The 26557-nt window shown below is 50.4% G+C and overlaps 2 long non-coding RNA genes across 2 annotated transcripts; both read right to left on the bottom strand.

The window, feature by feature from the left end:
* Positions 1-4054: 4054 nt before the first annotated feature.
* LOC116435701 lies at positions 4055-26171 on the bottom strand. Its single transcript, XR_004236818.1, has 3 exons — positions 26042-26171; positions 18006-18012; positions 4055-4066 (listed from the first exon to the last, which is right to left on the bottom strand). It is a non-coding gene; the product is annotated as an uncharacterized LOC116435701 (long non-coding RNA).
* On the bottom strand, positions 13550-14093 carry LOC116435702. Its single transcript, XR_004236819.1, has 2 exons — positions 13942-14093; positions 13550-13775 (listed from the first exon to the last, which is right to left on the bottom strand). It is a non-coding gene; the product is annotated as an uncharacterized LOC116435702 (long non-coding RNA).
* Positions 26172-26557: the final 386 nt, after the last annotated feature.

Raw genomic sequence — 26557 nt, 5'->3', positions numbered from 1 at the left:
GGTACTGATGGCACCTCTGAGAGAGGCAGTGGCACCTGATGGGAATACAATGTTAATTAGAGTACCTTTCTCTACTGCTGACCTAGATGCATGGTATAACGTTGCCAAAAATTACCAAAGGGATCCAGCAGGCACTGCTGAGCGCTTGTGACTTATAATCAAACAGCATAATCCAGATTGGGCTGATATACAATTACTAGTGGGTGGACTAACAGAGACAGAAAGACAGTTAGTTTTGAAAACAGCTTGAGACTTGGCAGAGGACTATTACAAAACACAATTAGATGTAAAAGATTACTTCCCACTCCAGGAACCACACTGGAATCCGAATAGAACAGAAATTAAAAGGTTATCGAGAATGGATAGCAAATGAGGTGGAAAGGGCTATTCCCAAGACCCTAAACTGGTCAGCTTTGTACGCAATAAGACAGGGTCCTTCTGAGTCACCATCCGAATTCCTGGATCGTCTGAGGGATGCAATGCGCCGTAACACATCGCTGGATCCTGAGACCGAGGTAGGGCTACAACAGCTGGTATCTTTGTTTCTAGGACAATCCACAGGAGATATCAGACGTAAATTGCAGAAACTTCAGGGGCCAGAAGGGAGGAACCTGGAAAGTCTATTAGATACGGCTTGGAGGGTATTCAGTAATTGAGAAGAAAGTTACAAGCAAGGGATGAGGAAATTAGTAGCAGTAGAAAAAGAAGGGAATGGAGAAAAATTTAGACAAGAGCCCCCCAGATGAGGACCGCCCAGACAAGGCCCACCCCGGCTAGGTAGAGACCAATGCGTGATTTGTGGGAGGTTTGGTCATTGGAAAAACGAGTGCCCAGAAAGAAGACAAGAAGACCACCAGAACAAGGGAAACCGAGGAAGGGGGAGGGTGGTTGCACATGTGAGAGAAGATTGAAGAGGACCAGGGGATTCTACCCTAGCAGATCCACTGGTTATAATGAAGCTAGGGGAAAAGGAAAAAGAAATAGAATTTTTGGTGGATACGGGGGCAGCAAACTCAGTTTTAAATAAAGCTTTAATGCCTGTGGGGGATGACTATATTGTGGTACATGGAGCAACTGGCCAATCTGAAAAAGCTTATTTTTGTAAGCCATTGAAATATAAAATCGGGAAACAATGGGGTATTCACAAGTTTTTATATTTACCCAATTCTCCAAAAGCACTCTTGGGAAGAGATTTATTAGAACAATTACAAGCAACCATTATTTTTAGGAATGGGGAAGTTATTCTGGAGGTAAATGACCAACAGTATGTAGGAATACTGAGCCTAATACTAACAACCAAAGACCCTGTAGAGGAAATTAGGGAAGAGATAATGGGCCAAGTGTTCCCAGGAGTCTGGGCCACAGATGTACCTGGGAGAGCCAAAAATGCAACCCCAATACAGATCAAACTCAAAGAAGGGAGACAACCAGTTAGAATTAAACAGTACCCTCTCAAAAGGGAAGACAGGGAAGGAATTGGCCCAATAATTGAAAAATTCTTACAGATGGGATTACTAAAAGAGTGCCAGTCTGATTTCAATGCTCCTCTCCTGCCTGTCCGTAAACCTGATGGGTCTTACCGGGTGGTACAGGATTTACGGGCTGTTAACAAGGTAACTGAGGACCTCTATCCTGTGGTGACAAACCCTTACACTCTGTCAACATGTTTAACACCAGAGCTAACTTGGTTTACTGTTTTAGATCTAAAAGATGCCTTCTTTTGCCTCCCTCTCCATGAAGCCAGCCAGAAAAGTTTTGCATTCGAATGGGAAAGCCCTAAGAGTGGGCGCAAAACCCAGCTCACGTGGACGGTGTTGCCTCAGGGATTTAAGAACAGTCCCACCCTGTTTGGAGAACAGCTCGCAAAAGACACAGAGTCCTGGGAAGCCCCACCAGGAGAAGGGAAGCTATTGCAGTACGTGGATGATCTCCTAATAGCTACCCGAACAGAAGAAGCTTGCACAGCCTGGACGGTAAGCCTCTTAAACTTCCTGGGACTCCAAGGGTACAGGGTATCCAAGAAAAAGGCTCAGGTGGTGAAACAAAAAGTGATCTATCTGGGCTATGAAGTCAGTGCCGGGCAACGAACTTTGGGGCAAGATGGCAAAGAAGCGATATGCCGCACCCCGAAACCCCAGACAGTGAAAGAGTTACGGACTTTTCTGGGGATGACAGGGTGGTGCAGACTGTGGAGTTACAATTATGGGCTGCTCATGAAGCCACTATATGAACTCATTACAAAGGAAAGCAGAGCTCTCCAATGGACAAAGGAGGCCATGCGGGCCTTCAGCCAGCTGAAGAATGCCCTCATGTCAGCTCCAGCTCTAGGACTTCCAGACGTGAGTAAGCCATTCTTTCTATTTTCCCATGAGAAGCAAGGGATCGCCTCAGCACAGGACCTGAGCCCATACCAACGGGCAGTTGCCTATTTCTGTAAGCAGCGAGATGCAGCAGCCAAAGGATGGCCTGGGTGCCTCAGAGCTGTTGCAGCAGTCGTGCTAAACATCCAGGAAGCACGCAAATTCACCTTGGGCCAGAGAATGACTGTGCTGGTGTCCCACACGGTGTCCGCGGTGCTGGAAGTGAAAGGTGGGCATTGGCTCTCCCCACAAAGGTTCCTGAAATATCAAGCCATCATGGTAGAACAAGATGATGTAGAAATAGTGGTAACTAACATTGTCAACCCAGCTTCCTTTCTCAGTGGAAATCAAGGGGAACTGGTACGCCATGATTGCCTGGAGACTATCGAAGCTACCTACTCCAGCCGCCCGGATCTAAAGGATACCCCTTTAAGCAACACAGAGACCTGGTTTACTGACAGAAGCAGCTACGTCACCAGTGGAAAGCGGCATGCTGGGTATGCAGTTACCACCTGCATGGAGGTGATAGAATCTGGAGCCCTGCCAACAAACACCTCTGCGCAGAAGGCTGAAATAATCGCCCTAACCCGTGCCTTAGAGATGGCAAAAGGAAAGAAAAGAAACATCTATACAGACTCAAGGTATGCCTTTGGAGTTGTGCACGCACACGGGGCCATTTGGAAAGAAAGAGGACTGTTAAATTTGCATGGAAAGAACATCAAACATGCACAAGAAATAATGCAGCTGTTAGAAGCAGTTCAGCTACCCGAGAAGGTAGCAATCATGCACACAGGGCACATCAAAAGGTGAGCTCCGAATTGGAAGAAGGAAATGAACTGGCGGACAGAGAGGCAAAAGAAGCAGCAAAAGGTGAGGTAACAATAACTGGAGCCTTGATCCCAGATGGACAACTTTCCCTAGAGGGTTGTTGCAGTGGGGATACTGCAACATGCATATATCAAACCAGGAGTCCCGTGGAAAGGAAATATATAGGACAGACAGATTCTTGCTAGCTGTTTCAGAGATGTTTATTTCTCCAGCCGCATGGCCGGAGCTCTGCCCAGGAACTGTTCCAGTCACGGGACCAAGGGTCCTTCTGCCCGCGCAGGGAACACAAACCAACCAATGGGAACGAGGCTGAGCAGGGGCAGGGAAACCCCGTGTCTGTGCCCTCAGGGCCCCTCTGCCAGGGCTACACGACAGGGGAGGGACCCCAACACCTCACCCGTTTTATTTTAATAAAAGGAGAATGAAAACAACTGGATAAACATAACAAGAACCGTTTCAAGACAAAACAAGCCACCCTCCTGAGTCTTTAAATGTCCAATCAGATTCTGTGGAACATCTTAGGGCTGACAGAAGGGAGACAGAACTCTCTGAGCATGCTTTGTGGGGAAATTGAGGCAGGAGAGGGTTTAACTTCTTCCCTCCCCCTTTTCATCCCCCACTCGGCATTGGAAAGGGATTTTGGGGGAAACAATTGGCAAAAGCATGGTTTTGTGAGGGAAACCATGGATGAAAAAACGGATTGGGAATACACTGGGGGTAATAGGACATAGGGTAAAAGGGAAAGGTGGGATTAGGAAAGGGAAACTGTAGGGGGGACTTACAATGGAGATATTGTCTAACATGACTACGATTTTTTGCATATATACTGCCTTTTACAGGAACACCATCAGGCCCAGTGACCTGCGATGCTTGTAACCCTTTTCTACCTCGTATAATTTTGAATTCTACCACCTCTCCATCTCCCAAGCTTGGGATGCATTTTTCAGGGTTATTCTTTTTAATAGCAGTTCTATGCACGAATATGTCTTGCTGGTTGTCACACCTTGTTATAAAACCATAATTTTGCTTAACATTATACCATTTTACTATCCCTAAGGTCTTAGTTACTATGATCTTTTCCTTTTTCCGAGTGGCTGCTGTTTTCTGTCTCGCTGCGTCTTTGCTCTCTCCTTCGGTCGCTCCCGTGTTGGAATTGTCGGGGCTGCTCGTGCCTGCGCGCTCTTCCCGGGGTCGCGTTCGGGGCTGCGCGGGCCGGGCCGGGCCGCGCCGCTCAGTTCTCCGTGCGTCGCCTCCTCTGGTCGCAGCTTCGCTGCCAATGCCAGGTGCTGCACCCACGTCTCGGCCGGGCCCCCGGGCGATGACCCCCCCGCGCCCTGCTCTAGCACGCGTCTCGGCTGGGCGCGGCTCCGTTCCACCGCCACCGCCGCCCGCCGCCGCCTGCGCGCCTCCCCTCTCAGTCGGGCGTTCACGGGGCTCGCTCCACCATGCACTGCGTGGGGCCGTGCGGGCACCGCCGGGTCCTGCTGCTCCTGCCGCGCCTCGCTCCGCCACCGACACTGCGGCTCTCGTGGCTCCGCCCGCGCGCGGGAACTGCCTCGCTGCTGCTCGGAGAGCGCTCGGTGCACGTGGCCTGGGCCGCACGGTCCCTGCGCCAGGCTTCCCTTCGCCAGGACACAGCTGACATTGCTCAACAGTCTCGGTAACTAAATAATATTCACGAAATTATTCTTCCATCGGCATATATTTTGACTCCAGTATTAACTGTGTCCAAACGGTTTTCCAAAAGCCCTTGGTAAGAATTAAATCCCAAGAAACATAGAAAAAGTTCTTAAACAACCATGCCAGGAAGTGTTTCAGTTCTTTTTGAGCTTGAATCAAGCTAAAATTTACAAATCGTTGTTCAAGAATCATTTTAAGTTTAAGATAAATGTCCATATGCGGCTCTGAGAGCCAAGAGTCTTCCCACGGTTCCTCCATAGTTTAGATATGGAATAGCAAAGCAAAACCAAGAAGAGGAATCCAAAGTTTCCAGGGTTTACTCACACAAATCAGTCGCTTAGGGATCGGGGATCGTTCTGCTCTCAATTCTCCACCATTTGTTGCAGTGGGGATACTGCAACATGCATATATCAAACCAGGAGTCCCGTGGAAAGGAAATATATATGGACAGACAGATTCTTGATAGCTGTTTCAGAGATGTTTATTTCTCCAGCCGCATGGCCGGGGCTCTGCTGAGGAACTGTTCCAGTCACGGGACCAAGGGTCCTTTTGCCCGCGCAGGGAACACAAACCAACCAATGGGAACGAGGCTGAGCAGGGGCAGGGAAACCCCGTGTCTGTGCCCTCAGGGCCCCTCTGCCAGGGCTACACGGCAGGGGAGGGACCCCAACAGAGGGTAAGCCAACATATAATAAAAAAGAAGAGAAATTGATTAAAGATGAAAGGCGACCATTTAACCAAGAGGGATGGGCTATCACTGCAGAAGGAAAATTGGTTATTCCCTCTCATTTGCTATGGGCCGTAGTTAGAGAGGAGCACCAGAAAACACACTGGGGAGCAAATGCCTTATATAACTACTTAATTGGGAAAATTATTGCTAGAAACTTACACGAAACTGTTGTGCAAGTAACTCGACAGTGCAACCTTTGCCTCCAGACTAATCCCAAAAATACCCCCAAACCAAAAATGGGCCACACTGGGAGGGGCCATGGGCCTGGACAGCAGTGGCAAATTGATTTTATGGAACTTCCAAGAAAAGGGGGGTATCAATATTTACTGGTGCTGACAGATACCTTTTCAGGATGGCCAGAAGCTTTTCCTGCTAGGACCGCTAAGGCTCGAGAAGTAACCAAAGCGCTACTACAAAAATAATACCACGCTTCGGAGTTCCAGCCACAATATCCTCAGATAGGGGACCACATTTTATTTCAAGGGTGGTACAACAAACCAGCTGACATTTAGGCATAGATTGGCAACTCCACGCTCCATACCACCCCCAGTCGAGTGGCCAAGTAGAGAAAATGAACCATTTGATTAAACAGCAAAGTGTGAGATTAGGGCAAGAAGCTAACCTACCCTGGCCCCAATCTCTTCCACTCGCATTGTTATGAATTCGGACCAAGCCCAGAAGTAAGGAAAAGCTAAGTCCCTTTGAATTACTTTATGGGAGACCATATGGGGTACAGAAAGGAGTATCTACCCAAAGAGGGGAAGAGACGCTAGCCACCTATATGATTGCTTTACATAAACAGCTTAGAGAAATTGGAAAACATGTGGCTGGAACCCAAAGTCGAAGCTTGGATGGTCCTGTACATGACATTCAGCCTGGAGATTATGTATATGTTAAGTCGCTTACAGAAAAGACTCTGGAACCACAGTGGGAAGGACCATTCCAGGTGCTTCTCACCACTTACACCGCGATTAAGATCAGAGAACAGAGTGCCTGGATTCACCATACCCGAGTAAAGAAGGCTCCAGAGGCCCCTTGGAAAGTGACCCCTGGGGATGATGAACTGAAATTGAAGTTTACCCGAACAAAATGAAAATGTTAGGGTGGCACGCAAGTATAACCCAGAAAATTTTTTTTTTCACAGTCATAATTGTAACCTCCAGTTGGGAAGTTATTCATAGGAGAGAAGACGCATGGTCCCAAGCCTTTATGAGGGTTACTGGACTCATGGGGAAATATTCTGATTTGAAAAATTTAAATCTGTTGACTCTGGTCATGCACGGAAACCAAGTGTATACAAAGCAAGAGTGGGAAAAACAAAGAACTTGGCAGCTCCAGGGAACTGTAGGAGAAAAAATCAAGATAAGATGCCGAATGATTAATGGAACTACTCATAGAGAAGCAACCCAAATCAGTGTTTCAGCTACTCCTACAGACAAATATAATGAAATCTGTAGTCATTCAAGTGAAGCAGATTGTTGGTATAATTTTACGTTAGTACAGACCGTTGAAGTAGTTTGTCTTTGGGGCCAGGACAGTAATGGGCTCTCATTCAAATTCCAGATAAATACCATGGCTAGGCCCACTACCTACTCTGACAATCAGAACCAAACCCAGGTCACATCACTTAAATCTGAGCCAAAGGTTTATGAGATTGGCCCTTATGTAGTGAGGAACACAGGCCAGCAATTACTGCTGTTTAATCCAGAGTGGTCTCTTCAGTGTGTAGAACTACTAATGCAAATTAACATTTCTGAAATCCAACCAGCCTGCTCCCCTTTAATTGAAACATCCTTTGAAGGGTGGACAGCGTGGCTGCAGAAGCAAACCCCCCTCAAGGGCAGAATGCGGAGAGACCTGACTGGCATGCTGGGAACAGGACTGGGAGTCATAAATGGGATTGATTCAGAGATACTGATGAATAAATTGGCCACAGCGACCAGTGACCTGACCAAATTAAAACAGCCCCTACAATCTTCCCTATTAGCATTGGGAAACAGCCAGTGGCAAGTCTCAAAAATACTTCCAGACCTCGCAAAAATCAGTGATCTGGACCATTAACTGATATTAAACACACTTGGCACAGCTCAGGACAATGTCTCATTAGCCCTTAGCTGCATACAAGCTCAATTATGGATGCAGCCCACAGCTTCCTTCATTATAAGAGAAGGTAATGAAGGTGTTTTCCCTATTGAAATCCGAGGAGCTGTTTGGAACAATGCTACTAAATTGGGAAAAAAGCTCCAATCCTGGTGGACCTTGGTAAATTTCACCTATGACCCAATGACTAACATAGCTACTGCCTTCGTGCTTATAATACGGAATGCCACAGTTGATGTAATTCATCCTATTGTTGCATTGGGACTAAACTATGAAGGAACAGTTTTTTACCCCTCTGAACTCAGACTATGGGCTCGGATGGTAGGAGAAAAATGGCAAACGGTGAATTTAGAATCTTGCATCACATGGGAACAACAAAGATTTATCTGTGAAAGTAATATGCTTGATGCTAAAGACATATGTCTTGATGCAGAGCAAGGCATTTGTCACTTTGAGATCCACCCAGACACTTCACCAAAACCTGTACTTGTATATATTGGCCAAGGCTGTGTAGGCTTAAGAACTGTCTGCCCTTCTGTGATGATAGATGACAGTAATATAAATGTAGCTGCCAGGAATCACTCTAATTTTTGTATCTGTAATTTTACCAAGATTGTTGGGTGTGACTTTTCGTATTTAGCACCGGTCGTGTCTCATCAATTAATAAGGTCTAACTACACCATTTACCATAAATTGCTACCCACACCTAGTGGGATGGACCTAACATTAGTAAAGCAATTAGTGAAACATCAGGACCTAATGGAGATTTTAGAAGAAATCCAAAGAAACGGGAAAAAGACCTTAATCACCATCCATCATGACACACAAGAAATCAGCAGAATCTTGCAAAGGGTAAAACAAGACGCAAGCCATAACTGGTGGGACTCGCTTTTCGGGTGGTCACCTACCGCAATAGGCAGCCTAAATACGTTATGTCACCCCATCATTGTCTTATTAACCTTGGTTAGCACCTGCCTCATGCTGTCTATCACATTGCTTATTTGGAACTATAGAGTACTGAAAAGGTTATCAGTTTTAACTACTTTGTCAAACACACATGGAAAAGCATTAAGGGATGCCTACTGAAAAAAATCATTAGGAAAAAAATCTATGTATTAGTAAAAGAAGTTACTAACTCTTTAGAAAAGGGGGGACTGAATCAGGGGAATGGGGAAGCAGAGGTTAAGTGATTTATTAAGCATTGGTTTGTTAGAAGCAATGCATAGAGCTTGCTCAGCACTTACGGTGCATACCAAAGCAGGAAGAGAGGATAAGAGACTACTGATAAGGCGAAGGAATCCTGTTTTTAACCTAAAACTAGCTCAAACCAGTCTTGAAGTTTGGGCTTGGGCCAGGGGCATAAAGAGCATGCGCAGGGAGGAAAGGCGAAAAGTTCAGGATGAGGAAGACCCTTTACTTATCTGAGGAGGACTCTTCTTTCATCTCAGAGACCCCTGCCCACGACCACCAGACAACACTGCACAAGCGCAACGCGGATGTAAATGACTTTTGGGTTCATTGTAATACGAAGCGAGGCTGGGCGGAGCCAGGTAATGAATATGTATAGGTGTATTGGGAAACTTAATGAATATGGAACTTGTACCCCGATAAATACCAGGCATGCATGGCTTTGGAGGAGCTATTGCCCATGTGTCCCAGCACTGGAATAAACACACCTACTTTACTACTTATTCTGGTAGTGGAGTCTTTTCCGCTCATCAGGTGGCTGGTTGGTTGGGTTGGGGTTGGGGTTTCTTGGGGTACCGGTGAGGGGGTTGTTTTTTCTAAGATGTGCTATGGGGTTTGAAGGTGCTGTGGGTGCCCGCAGCGCTGGCACAGCCCCGGCACGGGCAGGGCGGCCCCGGCCGGGCTGAGGGAACCGGGAGCGGCTGCCCGAGGCTGGAGCGGGGGCGCAGGAGCCGAAGGGCCGCTCTTGAGGAGGAGCGGCCGCGCTGCCCCGGAGCCGAGCTGGGCACAGCGATGGCCTCGCGGCGCTGTCAAGCGCAGCGATTCCCGATGCTGCCACAGCGCTTGGCGGGCGGCTTCCAGGAGTATTCCCGGGGAGTGCCGGGCTGCGGTAAGAGCGCGGCTGCCTCGGGGCTCGGGGGCTGCGAGGGCTCTGCCGGGCGGGCAGGGGCGCGGAGCGGGGCCGGGCGGGCCCTCGGGGCCTTGGCGGGGGTGACCTCGGCTGGACGGGCTGGGGCCGCGGCCGAGCGCCGCCGCCTTTGGCCGGGAGCCTCCCGGGCAGAGCTCTGTGCTCGCTGCCGAGGCCCGGGCGGCCCGGGGAGCGCTCGGCGGCCCCTGGGCTCCGGCGCAGGGGGGTCCGTGTGGCCGGGCCGGCGCCGTGTCCCCAGCGCGGCCCGAGGGGAACAGCCCGACCCGGCCGCGGCCTTTTAGGCCTGGGGCTGCTCGGGGGGATGGGCTGAGCTGGGCTCAGCGGGAAATGGCTGAGGGAGAGTGGCTGAAGCCTTCTCACAGCTCCAGTGGGAAACTTTTTACAGCACCATGTGCTGTATGGTGTGTTACAGACGGTGTCCAGTAGAAGGGGAATTCCTTCAAGACACTTGAATTAAGAGTTGATTTAAACTTTTTGTGGGCCTGTAGAAAGCTTTTGTTGCAGTGCAGCTCCCAGACAGCCCCTGGTGCCCGGCTGGGCTGTGTCTCTGGGGCACAAACACCCGCGGAAGGAGCTGGGCCCTCGGAGCTGCTGGTGCTGCTCGCGGAGCCTCCTTGCAAAGGGGATCCAGGGACATCCACAGGCAGAGGCACCTCAGCTCCACACTGTGGCTCTCTGGGGCTTGTTCTGGATAAATGACCTTCTGGGAACTCAGAGTTCACTGTAACTAGTGGAAGGGATTAACTACTGCAGCATTGTAAGGCTTCTTGCCTCCAATTAAGAGGATTTGTTGAAGTTTTCTAAAGGCTGTGTTGTGACTCTATGATCTGTGGAGAGCGTCTTTGTGCATTAGTGCAGGTCTGCCCATCACAGATGATCATTGCCACTGGGTGTCACAAAACCTCTCCTGATAAAACCAACTCCATGGCAAAAGAAGTTTCCAAAGAGCAAGAATTCTTCTTTTCTCCGTCCTGCATGTTTAAGGAGCTCAGATTTTCGCAAAAAGGTTTCTTTCTACTTACTCCTTGAACAATGAACAAAGGAGCACCAAGAGTTTTGCCAGTTCTTTCTTAGTTTTCCAAACTCTTTTCTAAGAGCCTGCCAAAATGGTATCTGGCAGCTGAGAATCTGTGGGATAGAGACTCTTGTCTGTGATAAAAGATCATGGGAATTAAGTGCCTCAATACCTTTGAGGCCCTGGACTTTTCATTCCGTCCTTGGCCTGGGGCTGGATTTTCCCTTTCTTTCAGTCTTTTTGTTTTAAACTTCCCCTTGAATCAGAAAATGCCGTGACCTGATGTGGTTTCTGTAAGGATGAATGAGGTTCTTCCCTTGCAAAGCAAAGGCAGTGGCCAAAAGGCAGCTGAGCCTCAGCAGGGACCGCGCCCATGAGCTGGAGCCGCCGGTGGAGCATCAGCTGCTCGGGCGGTCTCTGGGGAGAAGCAGGGCTGTCCTCTGCTCCCGCTGACAGCTCCGGCGGCTCTGGGAACCTGCGTGCCCGGGCAGCCCCAGCGGTGCCAGATGTGCCCCCGGGACAGGCGCTGCCGAGGGAGGGCGAGACGTGGGGCTGAGCCCTGAGCCCGAGAGGGGCTCTGGAGGAGGCAGGGGCAGCTCCGCTCCTCCCTGCAGGGTTTGTGCCCTGCTCGGAACCAGTTCCCATCCAGTGGGGGAAAATACCGCCCCTGGGGCACGCAGGAGAACAAAGGGCTTCCCACCCTTAATCCCGGCCCAGCAGCGTGGCTCCGTTTTGCTTTCTCCCGTTGCCCTGCTGTTGTGTTTCTGCCCTCGCAGCTTCCGCCGCCTCCAGGGCCCGGCTGCCGCTTTTCCCCTTGGGAGCGTCCCGGCGGCTGCAGGGAAGGCAAGGGAGGCTCCGTTCGCCCGGCTGAGGGTGCGGGATCCCTGTGTCCAGAGCTGCTCGGGCAGGATGTGACAGAGCTTGGACACAGGATACGCTCAGAGCAGAAGGCTGGTGTTGCTTACAATGTTAGAGTAAATACAGTGTAGTAAAATTGACCACAACTGAATGGAATTTAAATTGAAATTCCTACAACTCACATTTTATACCATAAAGTACAATTTAATACAACTGACATTTAAACAAATACAGCTTAAAAGTTTGCAACATTAAATACAATTGAAATTGAAATTCATACAACTTAAAATTAATACAAGTAAATCCAATTTAATGCAATGTAAACCTTATTTCATATCTAACAGTTAATGCAAGTAAATACTATTTAACGTCATTTAAATTTAAACTGATACAACTTAGTTTTATGCAACAGATAAATAAATAATTTAGTACAATTTAAATTCATACAACTAAAGTTAATGCAAGTAAATACTATTCGATACCATTTAAATTAGTATAACTTAAATTTATGCACCTAAATACAGTTAAATACAAGTTTAGATTCATACAATTTGAATACAAGTAAATACAAATGAATGCAATCTGAATTTAAATTCATACAAATTAATGCAAGTAAATACTATTTAATACCACTTAAATTTAAACTAATACAACTTAAATTTATACAGTTAAATACCGTTTAATACAATATGTTTAAATTCATACAACTTAAAATTAATAAAAGTAAATACAAATGAATGCAATCTGAATTTAATACAACTTCAAGTTAATGCAAGTAAATACTACTTAATACCACTTTAATTTAAATTAATACAAGTTCAATTTAAATACAATTGAATATAATTTAAATTAATAATAATTGAATATATATAATATAATATATATAATATATTACATATAATATATAATATATCGTATGTAATATATAATATATATATAATAAATAATAAATGTAATTTAAATTAATACAACTTCAACGGTTTTTCAAGTTAATATAATTTAAAATAAGATTAACATCTATCAAATTGATATCAATAGCTACAAAATACCTACAAAATCAACTTTTTGCAAAAGCTATGCGTCTTATTTTTGGCCCTGTGGCCAAGCTTCGTGGGTTGGGAATGAACATGTTTGTATTTTTCAGTCTCAAACATCCCTGTCCCCTTGGAGTCCAGTTCATGTTTTCCATTCCAGGTATTTGCATGTGTGGGGTCCTTAAGTAATGCTCTTCTCCTTCCCTCAAGTACTCTTCAATTAGTGCCACCTGCAATTAGAAAGAAGTGGTGTCACAAGCAACTCCATTCGCCTCTATAAAAACTTTAAAAGCTTCTGCAATTAGTTTATTTCAAAACTAATAGTCATTAGAAACAGAAACACATGAAGCCTCCTCTTGGGCAACTGGCTGCAGCAGTGGTACCTGACTTTGTCATTATTTTGGTTTTCTCCATTTCTGTTTGGATTCAGTTACTTCATTGCTGTGGAATGCATTGAGAAGGGCCACAGTGCTGCAAGGGTCTTTCATCAGGAGCAAAGAACGGCCTGGAGTGTGGGGAATGCTGGATCTGTACCACGGAGTGCTCATCCTTCACCTTAATGTGGAGCTACCCCCAAAGCCGCCATGTAGCACTTCTTCTATTTCCCCTGGTGTGTATCTTTTGGAGCAGCTGTTCCATGGGGCTTTTTATGGTGATCCTGTGGGAAGCGGCCATTCGCCTGCTGTGATATCCTCACAACTAAGATGAACTCCTCATTCCTTTTGGTTTGATTGGGGGTTTTTTTATCTGTTTGTTTGATTGGTTTGTGTGGGTTGGTTTGTTTGGGTTTTTGTGTTTTTTGGTTGGAGGTTTTTGTTTGCTTTTTTCTAAATGTCTGGTGAAGCTGGCACAGCCAAACTCAAGAAAATGTAAACCAGGTTCGACTTTCCAGAAATTACTTTGGACTGGGTTTAGCTGCATCCCCCAGGCTCAGGACTATCAAGATATTTGCAGGTTTTGCTCTGCGCCATCAGCCTGCTCAGATTCTGCTCGGAGTTTCACAAATGGAGAAGACAATGGATGCTGTGCCAAGCTTCCTTTCAAACAGCAAAACCTGGGTCAGCATGAGAGAAAAGAAGAAGAAAAAAAAGAAAATATTCATCAGTTAGAACAGAGCCAGTGTCCCACCATCTGCCCCTCCACTCTTACTAATTTTGTCTATTTCGAGACAAGCCTGGGTCTAAAGCTTCCCTCTCTCAGCTCCTGGTGCTATTTGCTACCTTGCAGCTTTGATTTCTGCTGATCTAAGTCACTGCTGTCCATGTGGGCTTGAGAATGTTCAGCCTGGAGAACAGAAGGCCCTGGAGAGGCTTTGCTGTGGCCATGCAGGACTTGAAGGGTGCCATAGGAAAGATGGGGACAGTGTTCAATAGGGCCAGTGGCAAGAGGAGAAGCGGGGATGGCTTTTAAGTGCAGGACGTTGATTTAGGTTGGATCTAAGGAAGCTGCTTTTTCACACTGAGAGTGCTGAGGCACTGGCCCAGGCTGTGCACAGAGGATGTGGATGCCCCATCGCTGCGAACATCCAAGGCCAGGTGGGAAGAGGACTCTGGGCAACGTGCTCTGGTAGAAGATTGCTCAAGTTGGAACAAGACGATCTGTAGCGTCCCTTCCAAGCCAGACCACTCAGGGATGGCATCATTCTATGATCCCCGTTGTCCACTCCACGGTGACCCTGGACTCCTGTGAATTGTGACGTGACGGTCTGCATTCACATTGGAGCTCCCAGCATCCAGCAAAGAGGACAACACAACCATTCGCCCTTGTGCCTACACACCTGTCACCCTGCTTGGCCCCTGCTCCGCTACTCCCAAGAGTTCCGAAAGGTCTCTCGTGCCTGGATTTTGCCATTCATCCCTGCAAGATGCTCACATTGGTCCCGAGGAAGGTAAGGTGCCATTCCATGGAAATGGACACCACCTAAGTGCCTCTGTGGGGATGCTGTGGCACAGGGATCCCACTCCGAGGTCTTGCGACATCTGCAGGTTTCCAGAGACGAAGAGAAAGAGATGGAGGTGGATCTAAAGACTGATACAGAGGAGGAGATGGAAGTGGAGGGAGGAGAGACTGGAGAGGAAGAGATGGAGGTGGATGTGAAGGAGGAGATGGAGGAAGAGATGGAGGTGGATGTGAAGGAGGAGATGGAGGAAGAGGTGGAGGTGGATGTGAAGGAGGAGATGGAGGAAGAGATGGAGGTGGAAATGGAAGAGTACATTGAGGCCATGGATGTCGATGGAAAAGACGAGGAGGAGGAGGACATGGTCCTGGGATGAAGAGGGACTCCAGCAGTAGGACAGGTAGGTGCTCCCCACAGGCAGAGTGGGTGCCCTGCTGCCAGGCTGGGGCTGGGCTGGGTGCCCCGCTGAGGGAGACGGTGCCCCGTGGGCTGGATTCTGGCAGCACAAGCAGCATCCCCAGCCTGTCCTGCACTTGCTTTGGCTCACACAAGCCCCATGCCAGTGCCTGGGGCCTGCCCCCCAGCCCCAGCCAGGCTCAGCGCTGGCAGCAGAGTCCCGCTCTGCCAGTGTGTCCCGGGCTGGGGGCACATGGAACAGCCCTCAGTGCCTGACTGCAATGACTATGTCACTTGCTTTTCTTCCAGGACTGATGGAGATCCAGGACAGAGATGGCACCCTTCTGTAGATACCTTTTAGGCTTTCTTTTTGTCTTCTGTAAATACGTTTAAGATAGTTTTGATAGCTATGTTCTTGTAAATACGTTCTCTAGATCGTTGTTGTTCCAAAGGTTCTTACAATGTAAATATGTTGTGTAGTTGGTTTTTGTTGCTGCTCTTATCTAAATAAAGGATCTTTGTTTTTCACACCTCAGTTCTCTTGGCCTTTTCTTGGGGTACAGGCCTCCATGGAGCAAGAGTTCCTTTGGAAACCCCCTCTGTCACCAGACTCTGCTACAAGCATAACACAAATTGATCCTCGTAGTTAAAGGCGAGACCTGAATTGGCACAAATTTGTCCCTTGGACTTTCTAGCACAGTAAATGTCAGTGCTCATAATCCCCAATTCCTAATGAAAGCTTTCAGTCTCCTCACCTGCCACAGACATGTATTGCCCAGATTTGCTTCTGGCTTCTGGCCTGAATCTCGCTCTGGAAATGCCAGTGGCTCAGCTGAGAGCTGTGGCAATGATTGACATTGCCTTGAGAAGGGCCACAGTGCTGCAAGGGTCTTTCATCAGGAGCAAAGAACGGCCTGGAGTGTGGGGAATGCTGGATCTGTACCACGGAGTGCTCATCCTTCACCTTAATGTGGAGCTACCCCCAAAGCCGCCATGTAGCACTTCTTCTATTTCCCCTGGTGTGTATCTTTTGGAGCAGCTGTTCCATGGGGCTTTTTATGGTGATCCTGTGGGAAGCAGCCATTCGCCTGCTGTGATATCCTCACAACTAAGATGAACTCCTCATTCCTTTTGGTTTGATTGGGGGTTTTTTTATCTGTTTGTTTGATTGGTTTGTGTGGGTTGGTTTGTTTGGGTTTTTGTGTTTTTTGGTTGGAGGTTTTTGTTTGCTTTTTTCTAAATGTCTGGTGAAGCTGGCACAGCCAAACTCAAGAAAATGTAAACCAGGTTCGACTTTCCAGAAATTACTTTGGACTGGGTTTAGCTGCATCCCCCAGGCTCAGGATGCTCAAGATATTTGCAGGTTTTGCTCTGCGCCATCAGCCTGCTCAGATTCTGCTCGGTGTTTCACAAATGGAGAAGACAATGGATGCTGTGCCAAGCTTCCTTTCAAACAGCAAAACCTGGGTCAGCATGAGAGAAAAGAAGAAGAAGAAAAAAAGAAAATATTCATCAGTTAGAACAGAGCCAGTGTCCCACCATCTGCCCCTGCACTCTTACTAATTTTGTCTATTTCGAGACAAGCCTGGGTCTAAAGCTTCCCTCTCTCAGCTCCTGGTGCTAGTTGCTACCTTGCAGCTTTGATTTCTGCTGATCTAAGTCACTGCTGTCCATGTGGGCTTGAGAATGTTCAGCCTGGAGAACAGAAGGCCCTGGAGAGGCTTTGCTGTGGCCATGCAGGACTTGAAGGGTGCCATAGGAAAGATGGGGACAGTGTTCAATAGGGCCAGTGGCAAGAGCAGAAGCGGGGATGGCTTTTAAGTGCAGGACGTTGATTTAGGTTGGATCTAAGGAAGCTGCTTTTTCACACTGAGAGTGCTGAGGCACTGGCCCAGGCTGTGCACAGAGGATGTGGATGCCCCATCGCTGCGAACATCCAAGGCCAGGTGGGAAGAGGACTCTGGGCAACGTGCTCTGGTAGAAGATTGCTCAAGTTGGAACAAGATGATCTTTAGCGTCCCTTCCAAGCCAGACCACTCAGGGATGGCATCATTCTATGATCCCCGTTGTCCACTCCACGGTGACCCTGGACTCCTGTCAATTGTGATGTGACGGTCCTGCATTCACACTGGAGCTCCCAGCATCCAGCAAAGAGGACAACACAACCATTCGCCCTTGTGCCTACACACCTGTCACCCTGCTTGGCCCCTGCTCCGCTACTCCCAAGACTTCGGAAAGGTCTCTCGTGCCTGGATTTTGCCATTCATCCCTGCAAGATGCTCACATTGGTCCCGAGGAAGGTAAGGTGCCATTCCATGCAAATGGACACCACCTAAGTGCCTCTGTGGGGATGCTATGGGACAGGGATCCCACTCCGAGGTCTTGCGACATCTGCAGGTTTCCAGAGACAAAGAGAAAGAGATGGAGGTGGATCTAAAGACTGATACAGAGGAGGAGATGGAAGTGGAGGGAGGAGAGACTGGAGAGGAAGAGATGGAGGTGGATGTGAAGGAGGAGATGGAGGAAGAGATGGAGGTGGATGTGAAGGAGGAGATGGAGGAAGAGATGGAGGTGGATGTGAAGGAGGAGATGGAGGAAGAGATGGAGGTGGAAATGGAAGAGTACATTGAGGCCATGGATGTTGATGGAAAAGACGAGGAGGAGGAGGACATGGTCCTGGGATGAAGAGGGACTCCAGCAGTAGGACAGGTATGTGCTCCCCACAGGCAGAGTGGGTGCCCTGCTGCCAGGCTGGGGCTGGGCTGGGTGCCCCGCTGAGGGAGACGGTGCCCCGTGGGCTGGATTCTGGCAGCACAAGCAGCATCCCCAGCCTGTCCTGCACTTGCTTTGGCTCACACAAGCCCCATGCCAGTGCCTGGGGCCTGCCCCCCAGCCCCAGCCAGGCTCAGCGCTGGCAGCAGAGTCCCGCTCTGCCAGTGTGTCCCGGGCTGGGGGCACATGGAACAGCCCTCAGTGCCTGACTGCAATGACTATGTCACTTGCTTTTCTTCCAGGACTGATGGAGATCCAGGACAGAGATCCAGGTTTTGAAGGCAGTGTTTTGAAGGCAGATGCGAGGTGGCCCCGAAGAGGCCAAGGCCAGCCTGAGCTGTCTGTCCTGGCAGGTTTCACATGGGAACAATCCTCGGATAGAATCAAATTTGGAGGTAGAACCCTAATTTCAGCCATGGGTCCCTGGAGGCAGAAGGACAGTTCTTTCCCACCGAAAGGAAAGCAAGGAACTCCAGCGTTTCAGGGCCAGAGGAGAAGCAAGCCTCAACATGCCAAGCTCAGCTGGAGCAGGCAGGTGGCCCCCAGGAGGCCAAGCCAACCACACCTGTTCCACCTTCTTTGGATCCTTGGGGCCCTGCAGCATCACAATTTTGTTCCCCTGAGGCCCAGCAATAGCACAGTGGTCTCCTTGGCTCTACAGCGCCACAAAGGCCCCTTGCTTCCATGAGGCCTTGCTGTGTCCAAATGGTTGCCTTGCTTCCATGGGGCTGCAAAATAACACAATGGCCCACTGGTTCCATGAGCTCCCAGAGTGTCACAATGGTCTCCATGATTCCATCAGGTCCTGCAGGGTCACAATGGCTCCTTGGTTCTATTGGGCTCCCCAGGATCACAATGGCCCCTTGCTTCCACAAGGCCTGGCTGTGTCACACTGGCCCTTTGCTTCCAGGACACCTTGCAGGGTCACAATGGCCCCTCGGTTCTATGAGGCCTGGCTGTGTCACAATGGCCCCTGGCTCCCATCAGGCCCTGGGATGTCACAATGGTCTCATTGCTTCCACGAGGCCCTGCAGTTCCACAATGGCCCTTCCGTGTCACCAGGCCTTGAAGTGTCAGAATAGTCTCAGCGGGTTCCCCAGCTGCTTCACAATGGCCTCCTTGGTTCCATGATGCCCCGTAGCGTAACAATGGTATCCTTGCTTCCACACAGTCAGAATGGCCCCGGGGCCTCATGGAGCCCCATAGTGTCACTACGATGCCCTTGATTCCACCAGGCCCTGCCGTGCTACAATGACCCCTTGGTTCTACAAGGCCCTGCAGTGTCACAATGGCCCCTTGGTTCTGAAGCGTGCAAGAGCCGGATACTAAGAGAAAGGCTCCAAAAAACGCTTCGGCATTATCACTGCTCAACACCTGAAAGGCTTCAAAAGTCCTTCGTCATTATGGCTGCTTGTCAGAATCACTTTTGAACGCCTGGAAACTACGTGCCCTACGGGCCGTGCATAGCCCGCCTGGAGGCCCATAAAAAGGAAGGCAAAACTGGTGCAAAATGTGGAGGCGAAAGCGAAAGGTAGAATCCCCGCCCTTTGCCTTTCCCCCCACCACCCATCGCCTGCTGCGAGACACCCTGAGGCCTCCGGGAGCCGACGCCGCCCGCCTGGGGAGAACCCCCCAATCCTTCACCCCTGCACTGAAATCCCGAGGCAGTTGTGCAACCCCTAGCCCTGCTCCTTCGTCCCAGGCACACCAAGGTTCAGCTGCAAGCATTGAGCCTGCATCTCGGAGGATGGGCCGCCGCTTTCCAGCCAAACTGCTCCAGAGATGGGAAGAGGCAGACAAGACGCTTCCAACAGCTGAAGAAAAAAGGCAAACACTTCTCCACTTCCCCCACCCTGTCTCAGCAGCAACAAAGGTAGCACAGTGTGCTGGTGACTTATCCTATGCTTTTTAGAGGAACCTTGTCTTTTCTAACTTTACTCTCCTTTTCTCCTTCTTTCTCTTTGCCTCTCTTACCATTAGATAAACAGATACCCATTTTTTTGGCACCAACATTTAATCTCATTTGGTTTTCATCTGGCCTTTGGGAATATTTTGAACCTTCAAAGTTCTTTCCTTTTTCTACTCAGAGATTTCGTTTTCTTTGCCCTTCTGGGTGTAAATCAGATAGTAACAAAGTGTCATAATGCTCTCCACGGTTCCATGAGGCCCCCCACAATGTCACAAAGGACTTTTGGTTCCAGGAACTTTCGTACTGTCAGCAACAGTCTCCTTGGGTCCGCAGTGTCACAATGGACCCTTGGCTCCATGAGGTTCCGTAGCGTAACATGGACGCCTTGATTCCATGAGGCTGTGTAGTGTCACAATGATCTCCTTGGTTCTGCGGCCCTGCTGTGTGACAATGGGCCTGTGCTTCCATGAAGTTCTGTACTGTCAACCATGATCTCCTTGCTTGCACAGTGTCATAACTGACCCTTGGTTCCATCAGGTGCCTGGCCTCCAACAGCTTCTAAGAGACCCTTATGGCCCCTCAAGGCCCCTCACAGCCCCTCATGACCCCTCAATGCCCCTCACAGCTCCCCATGGCCCCTCACGGCACCTCACAGTCCCTCACAGCCCCTCACAGTTCATGGCCCCTCATGACCCTTCACAGCCCCTAACAATCTCTCATGGCCCCCCACAGCACCTCATGGCCCCTCAAGGCCCCTCACGGCCCCTCACGACTCCTCATGACCCTTCACAGCCCCTAACAAACCCTCATGGCGCCTCACAGCCCTTCACAGCCCCTCATGGCCTCTCCCAGCCCAAGGCGTGGGACTCCTCCCGAAGGAGAAGAGATCGGGCTCTGCTTGTTCTCCTTTTCTTTTGGTCACTTCACAGTGATGAGTAAAGGAAGGCTGAAATGAAACCTATCTCCAGCACTTCCCTCTGGGAGAATTGCGGGGCTGAAGCTCTGTGCTGGCGCTGGCCCAAGTGGGAACATCACTGCAGCCCCCCACAGCCTTTGCTGTCCCCCATGTCCATTCCCTGTCCCTGAGACCTGCCCAGCTCTGCCAGCAGCAGGAGCCACAGTGCACTGGGCCCTGTACCGGCACAGCCGGGGCTCCCGGCCAAGAGCAGCAGCAGCGCCAGCCCCTTCCCACCTGCTTGTGCCTCGGCTTCCCAAGAGCTTTTTCCCCGTGAATTTCTGGACTAGAGCAACAATCACCCACAAACAGACCTGATTCCTCAGAGCCCGGCTGTGCTGCCCCGATGCAACCTTCAGAGAAAGAAAGGATCAGGTTGCAGCGCTGTTCCCAGCACTGTTTCACTCATGCTCAGGTGACAGCAGGAGGCTGTCGTCATCCCCGCGGCTGCCCCACCTCGCTGGCCCCTTCCTTTGCTGATGGCTCTGCGTCCTGCCTGGCTCTGCCTTGGCACACAAAGCCTTGGGCTGCTCCAGACTCCTTCTGGGGGACACGTTGCACCACTGCACTGCCCTGGGAGAGAAATTCCTTTCTCCTTGTGTCCACTCTGGACCTCCCCAGCTGCCCTTTGCATTCATTCTTTCTTTTGCCGGCTGGCCTCTACTATGTAGAAAGGATCCACCAGCTCTGGAACCACCCTTCAAGCCCTCCCAGGACTCTCCTCCACTCTCCTCAGTCTCCACTCCACTCAACACAGAGCTCCTTTGGCCCTAGGTAGTGATCATGTGCTTGAGGCCACGGGCACCTGGACAAGAAGGTCGCTTCTTTTCTACAGGAAGGAAGCCACCGAACCCAAGTGTTTTGAAGGCAGATGAGAGGCAGCCACCAGAGGCCAAGGCAAGCCAGAGCTGTCTGTCCTTGCAGCTTCTGTCTGAAAGCAACCCTTGGACATATGGGGAGTTTTGGAGGTGGAATTCCATTTCAGCTGTGCGTGCCTGCACCGGAATGACAGTTCTTCTCGCCAGGAAGGAAAGGGCAGAGCCCCAGTGTTTCAAAGGCTGATTAGTGGTGGCTCAAGGAGGCCAAGGCCAGCCAGACCTGTTTGTCTTGGAGCTATCCTTGCATAGACGGAATTTGGGAGGCCAAATCCCAGTTTTGTCCATGGACGTCTGGCCCAGAAGGACAGTTCTTTTCCATTGGCAGAAAAGTGAGGAGCCCCAGTGTTTCAAAGGCAGATGAGAGCTGGCCCTCAGGAAGCCAAGGGAAGCTGGACATTCCTGGCAGCTTTTGTCGGGGAGCCATTCCTTGGATCTATGGAATTTCAGAGGTGGATTCCCAATTTTGGCCATGCATGGCTGGACTTGAAAGATGGTTTTTTCCATGGGAAGAAAAGCACAGCCCCCCCCGTGTGTTTTGAAGGCAGATGCGAGGTGGCCCCGAAGAGGCCAAGGCCAGCCTGAGCTGTCTGTCCTGGCAGGTTTCACATGGGAACAATCCTCGGATAGAATCAAATTTGGAGGTAGAACCCTAATTTCAGCCATGGGTCCCTGGAGCAGAAGGACAGTTCTTTCCCACCGAAAGGAAAGCAAGGAACTCCAGCGTTTCAGGGCCAGAGGAGAAGCAAGCCTCAACATGCCAAGCTCAGCTGGAGCAGGCAGGTGGCCCCCAGGAGGCCAAGCCAACCACACCTGTTCCACCTTCTTTGGATCCTTGGGGCCCTGCAGCATCACAATTTTGTTCCCCTGAGGCCCAGCAATAGCACAGTGGTCTCCTTGGCTCTACAGCGCCACAAAGGCCCCTTGCTTCCATGAGGCCTTGCTGTGTCCAAATGGTTGCCTTGCTTCCATGGGGCTGCAAAATAACACAATGGCCCACTGGTTCCATGAGCTCCCAGAGTGTCACAATGGTCTCCATGATTCCATCAGGTCCTGCAGGGTCACAATGGCTCCTTGGTTCTATTGGGCTCCCCAGGATCACAATGGCCCCTTGCTTCCACAAGGCCTGGCTGTGTCACACTGGCCCTTTGCTTCCAGGACACCTTGCAGGGTCACAATGGCCCCTCGGTTCTATGAGGCCTGGCTGTGTCACAATGGCCCCTGGCTCCCATCAGGCCCTGGGATGTCACAATGGTCTCATTGCTTCCACGAGGCCCTGCAGTTCCACAATGGCCCTTCCGTGTCACCAGGCCTTGAAGTGTCAGAATAGTCTCAGCGGGTTCCCCAGCTGCTTCACAATGGCCTCCTTGGTTCCATGATGCCCCGTAGCGTAACAATGGTATCCTTGCTTCCACACAGTCAGAATGGCCCCGGGGCCTCATGGAGCCCCATAGTGTCACTACGATGCCCTTGATTCCACCAGGCCCTGCCGTGCTACAATGACCCCTTGGTTCTACAAGGCCCTGCAGTGTCACAATGGCCCCTTGGTTCTGAAGCGTGCAAGAGCCGGATACTAAGAGAAAGGCTCCAAAAAACGCTTCGGCATTATCACTGCTCAACACCTGAAAGGCTTCAAAAGTCCTTCGTCATTATGGCTGCTTGTCAGAATCACTTTTGAACGCCTGGAAACTACGTGCCCTACGGGCCGTGCATAGCCCGCCTGGAGGCCCATAAAAAGGAAGGCAAAACTGGTGCAAAATGTGGAGGCGAAAGCGAAAGGTAGAATCCCCGCCCTTTGCCTTTCCCCCCACCACCCATCGCCTGCTGCGAGACACCCTGAGGCCTCCGGGAGCCGACGCCGCCCGCCTGGGGAGAACCCCCCAATCCTTCACCCCTGCACTGAAATCCCGAGGCAGTTGTGCAACCCCTAGCCCTGCTCCTTCGTCCCAGGCACACCAAGGTTCAGCTGCAAGCATTGAGCCTGCATCTCGGAGGATGGGCCGCCGCTTTCCAGCCAAACTGCTCCAGAGATGGGAAGAGGCAGACAAGACGCTTCCAACAGCTGAAGAAAAAAGGCAAACACTTCTCCACTTCCCCCACCCTGTCTCAGCAGCAACAAAGGTAGCACAGTGTGCTGGTGACTTATCCTATGCTTTTTAGAGGAACCTTGTCTTTTCTAACTTTACTCTCCTTTTCTCCTTCTTTCTCTTTGCCTCTCTTACCATTAGATAAACAGATACCCATTTTTTTGGCACCAACATTTAATCTCATTTGGTTTTCATCTGGCCTTTGGGAATATTTTGAACCTTCAAAGTTCTTTCCTTTTTCTACTCAGAGATTTCGTTTTCTTTGCCCTTCTGGGTGTAAATCAGATAGTAACAAAGTGTCATAATGCTCTCCACGGTTCCATGAGGCCCCACAATGTCACAAAGGACTTTTGGTTCCAGGAACTTTCGTACTGTCAGCAACAGTCTCCTTGGGTCCGCAGTGTCACAATGGACCCTTGGCTCCATGAGGTTCCGTAGCGTAACATGGACGCCTTGATTCCATGAGGCTGTGTAGTGTCACAATGATCTCCTTGGTTCTGCGGCCCTGCTGTGTGACAATGGGCCTGTGCTTCCATGAAGTTCTGTACTGTCAACCATGATCTCCTTGCTTGCACAGTGTCATAACTGACCCTTGGTTCCATCAGGTGCCTGGCCTCCAACAGCTTCTAAGAGACCCTTATGGCCCCTCAAGGCCCCTCACAGCCCCTCATGACCCCTCAATGCCCCTCACAGCTCCCCATGGCCCCTCACGGCACCTCACAGTCCCTCACAGCCCCTCACAGTTCATGGCCCCTCATGACCCTTCACAGCCCCTAACAATCTCTCATGGCCCCCCACAGCACCTCATGGCCCCTCAAGGCCCCTCACGGCCCCTCACGACTCCTCATGACCCTTCACAGCCCCTAACAAACCCTCATGGCGCCTCACAGCCCTTCACAGCCCCTCATGGCCTCTCCCAGCCCAAGGCGTGGGACTCCTCCCGAAGGAGAAGAGATCGGGCTCTGCTTGTTCTCCTTTTCTTTTGGTCACTTCACAGTGATGAGTAAAGGAAGGCTGAAATGAAACCTATCTCCAGCACTTCCCTCTGGGAGAATTGCGGGGCTGAAGCTCTGTGCTGGCGCTGGCCCAAGTGGGAACATCACTGCAGCCCCCCACAGCCTTTGCTGTCCCCCATGTCCATTCCCTGTCCCTCAGACCTGCCCAGCTCTGCCAGCAGCAGGAGCCACAGTGCACTGGGCCCTGTACCGGCACAGCCGGGGCTCCCGGCCAAGAGCAGCAGCAGCGCCAGCCCCTTCCCACCTGCTTGTGCCTCGGCTTCCCAAGAGCTTTTTCCCCGTGAATTTCTGGACTAGAGCAACAATCACCCACAAACAGACCTGATTCCTCAGAGCCCGGCTGTGCTGCCCCGATGCAACCTTCAGAGAAAAAAAGGATCGGGTTCCAGCTCTGTTCCCTGCAGCTGATCCTCAGGTGACAGCAGGAGGCTCTTCTTGTGTTTGCCTTGGGAATTACAGATCATGGCTGCTCTTCCCCCTCTTCTGGTACCCACTTGAATTTTATCTGAAAAACTGCACTTGCCTCTTTCGATCGGTGCTAGCCACAGTGCTTTTCTGATGGGGAATTCAGGTGTTTTGGTGCAGGCATCCTGATTTGCAGATCTTGAAATCTTCACAGGTCCATAAGCAAAAAGCCGAGGAGAATGAAAGCCATACAGGCCACATTCACAGTGCTCAAACACAGCCCTGTTGCTGGTGCTCTTGAAATAGAATCAGCTGACAGAGGCCAGCACAGAAATTGCCTCTGGAGTGTGGAATGAAACAAAAAAATCCACCGGGAGAAAGAGGAAGCAGAACTTCTGCACTGGCTTCATTGCTTCTTCCCAGCAGCAGGACACGCGGATGTCCAGAGGTACGTCCCGCTGCTGCTGAGCACAGCGAGAGCACAGCCTGCTGCCCAGTCCCAGCGGGAACCCGAGCCCAGCCCGGGGAGCTCCCGCAGCGTCGGCAGCTCAGCGGACGCGGTGCCAGGGCCGCAGCCCCGGGGACACGCCCGCCCATTGTGGGGCAGCGGCGCAGGCGCAATGTCCTGCGGCCCAAACTTGCTGCTGCTGCCACGCAAGGCCCATCCTTCTGCCCCTCCTCCTCTCCCAGCACGGCGCAAATTGCACCTCGCGGGATGCTTCCCCGGAGGCTGCTCAGGCGCCCCGCTCCTCTTTCCACCTGAGCGTCACTGCGGAGGAATCTTTGGCGCACTTCCGTAAGCCCGGGCCTCTCGCTTCGTGCTGAATCGGGCATGCAAATGGCCTTGTTAAGAAAGTCAAAAGCCAAGGGAACAGATTAGGAATTACTAGAAAAAACTACCCTTCTTCCAGGCAAGGCACACCAAGTCATTTCCCACATTTCTCCTTTGCAGATTCTTTCAGTCGTCTGCTCGGAGAGCTCCAGCTTCTTCTGGTGCTTCCCATGAACCCATTGTACTCTTGATTTGCGCACCAACGCACCAGATGTGCAAGCATCTACGCTGAACTCAGAAACCAACTGCCTCTGTCAGACCCTTTTCACATTCCAGGTCGCTTGCAAGATGTCCACTGAGAGCTTGGAAGGATTAGCCCACAGCTCTCCACTTCTGGCTGCAGGCTCCGGAGATTCTTTCTCTCCATTCAGCCAATGCTGAACAATTGCTGCTACCCCCTCCTCCTGTTTCCTTAGCCTAGAACAGTAACGACGGAAACCTTACCCACCGCACAACTCGCTAGTCCACCAGGAGGAGAAAGGACAAGTGTTCAAGCTCTCAAAACCTTGGCCCTGCTTTGCTGCAGGAGTCATGCTGCACACACAGTGTGGCAAGCCAAGAGAAACTGCACGTGATGGCACATCTTGTGACAGGAGCTCGAGCAAGGTCTCCAGGAAAGGGTCTTGAAAAGAGCAAACATCACTGTGGACAGGATTCTTGCAAAAGCAAAACAGCTTCCCAGAAGTGACATG

The sequence above is a fragment of the Corvus moneduloides genome, chromosome 27, assembly GCF_009650955.1.
Source record: "Corvus moneduloides isolate bCorMon1 chromosome 27, bCorMon1.pri, whole genome shotgun sequence".
NCBI classification, from domain to species: domain Eukaryota; kingdom Metazoa; phylum Chordata; class Aves; order Passeriformes; family Corvidae; genus Corvus; species Corvus moneduloides.
This window is presented reverse-complemented; position numbering and strand designations above follow the sequence as displayed.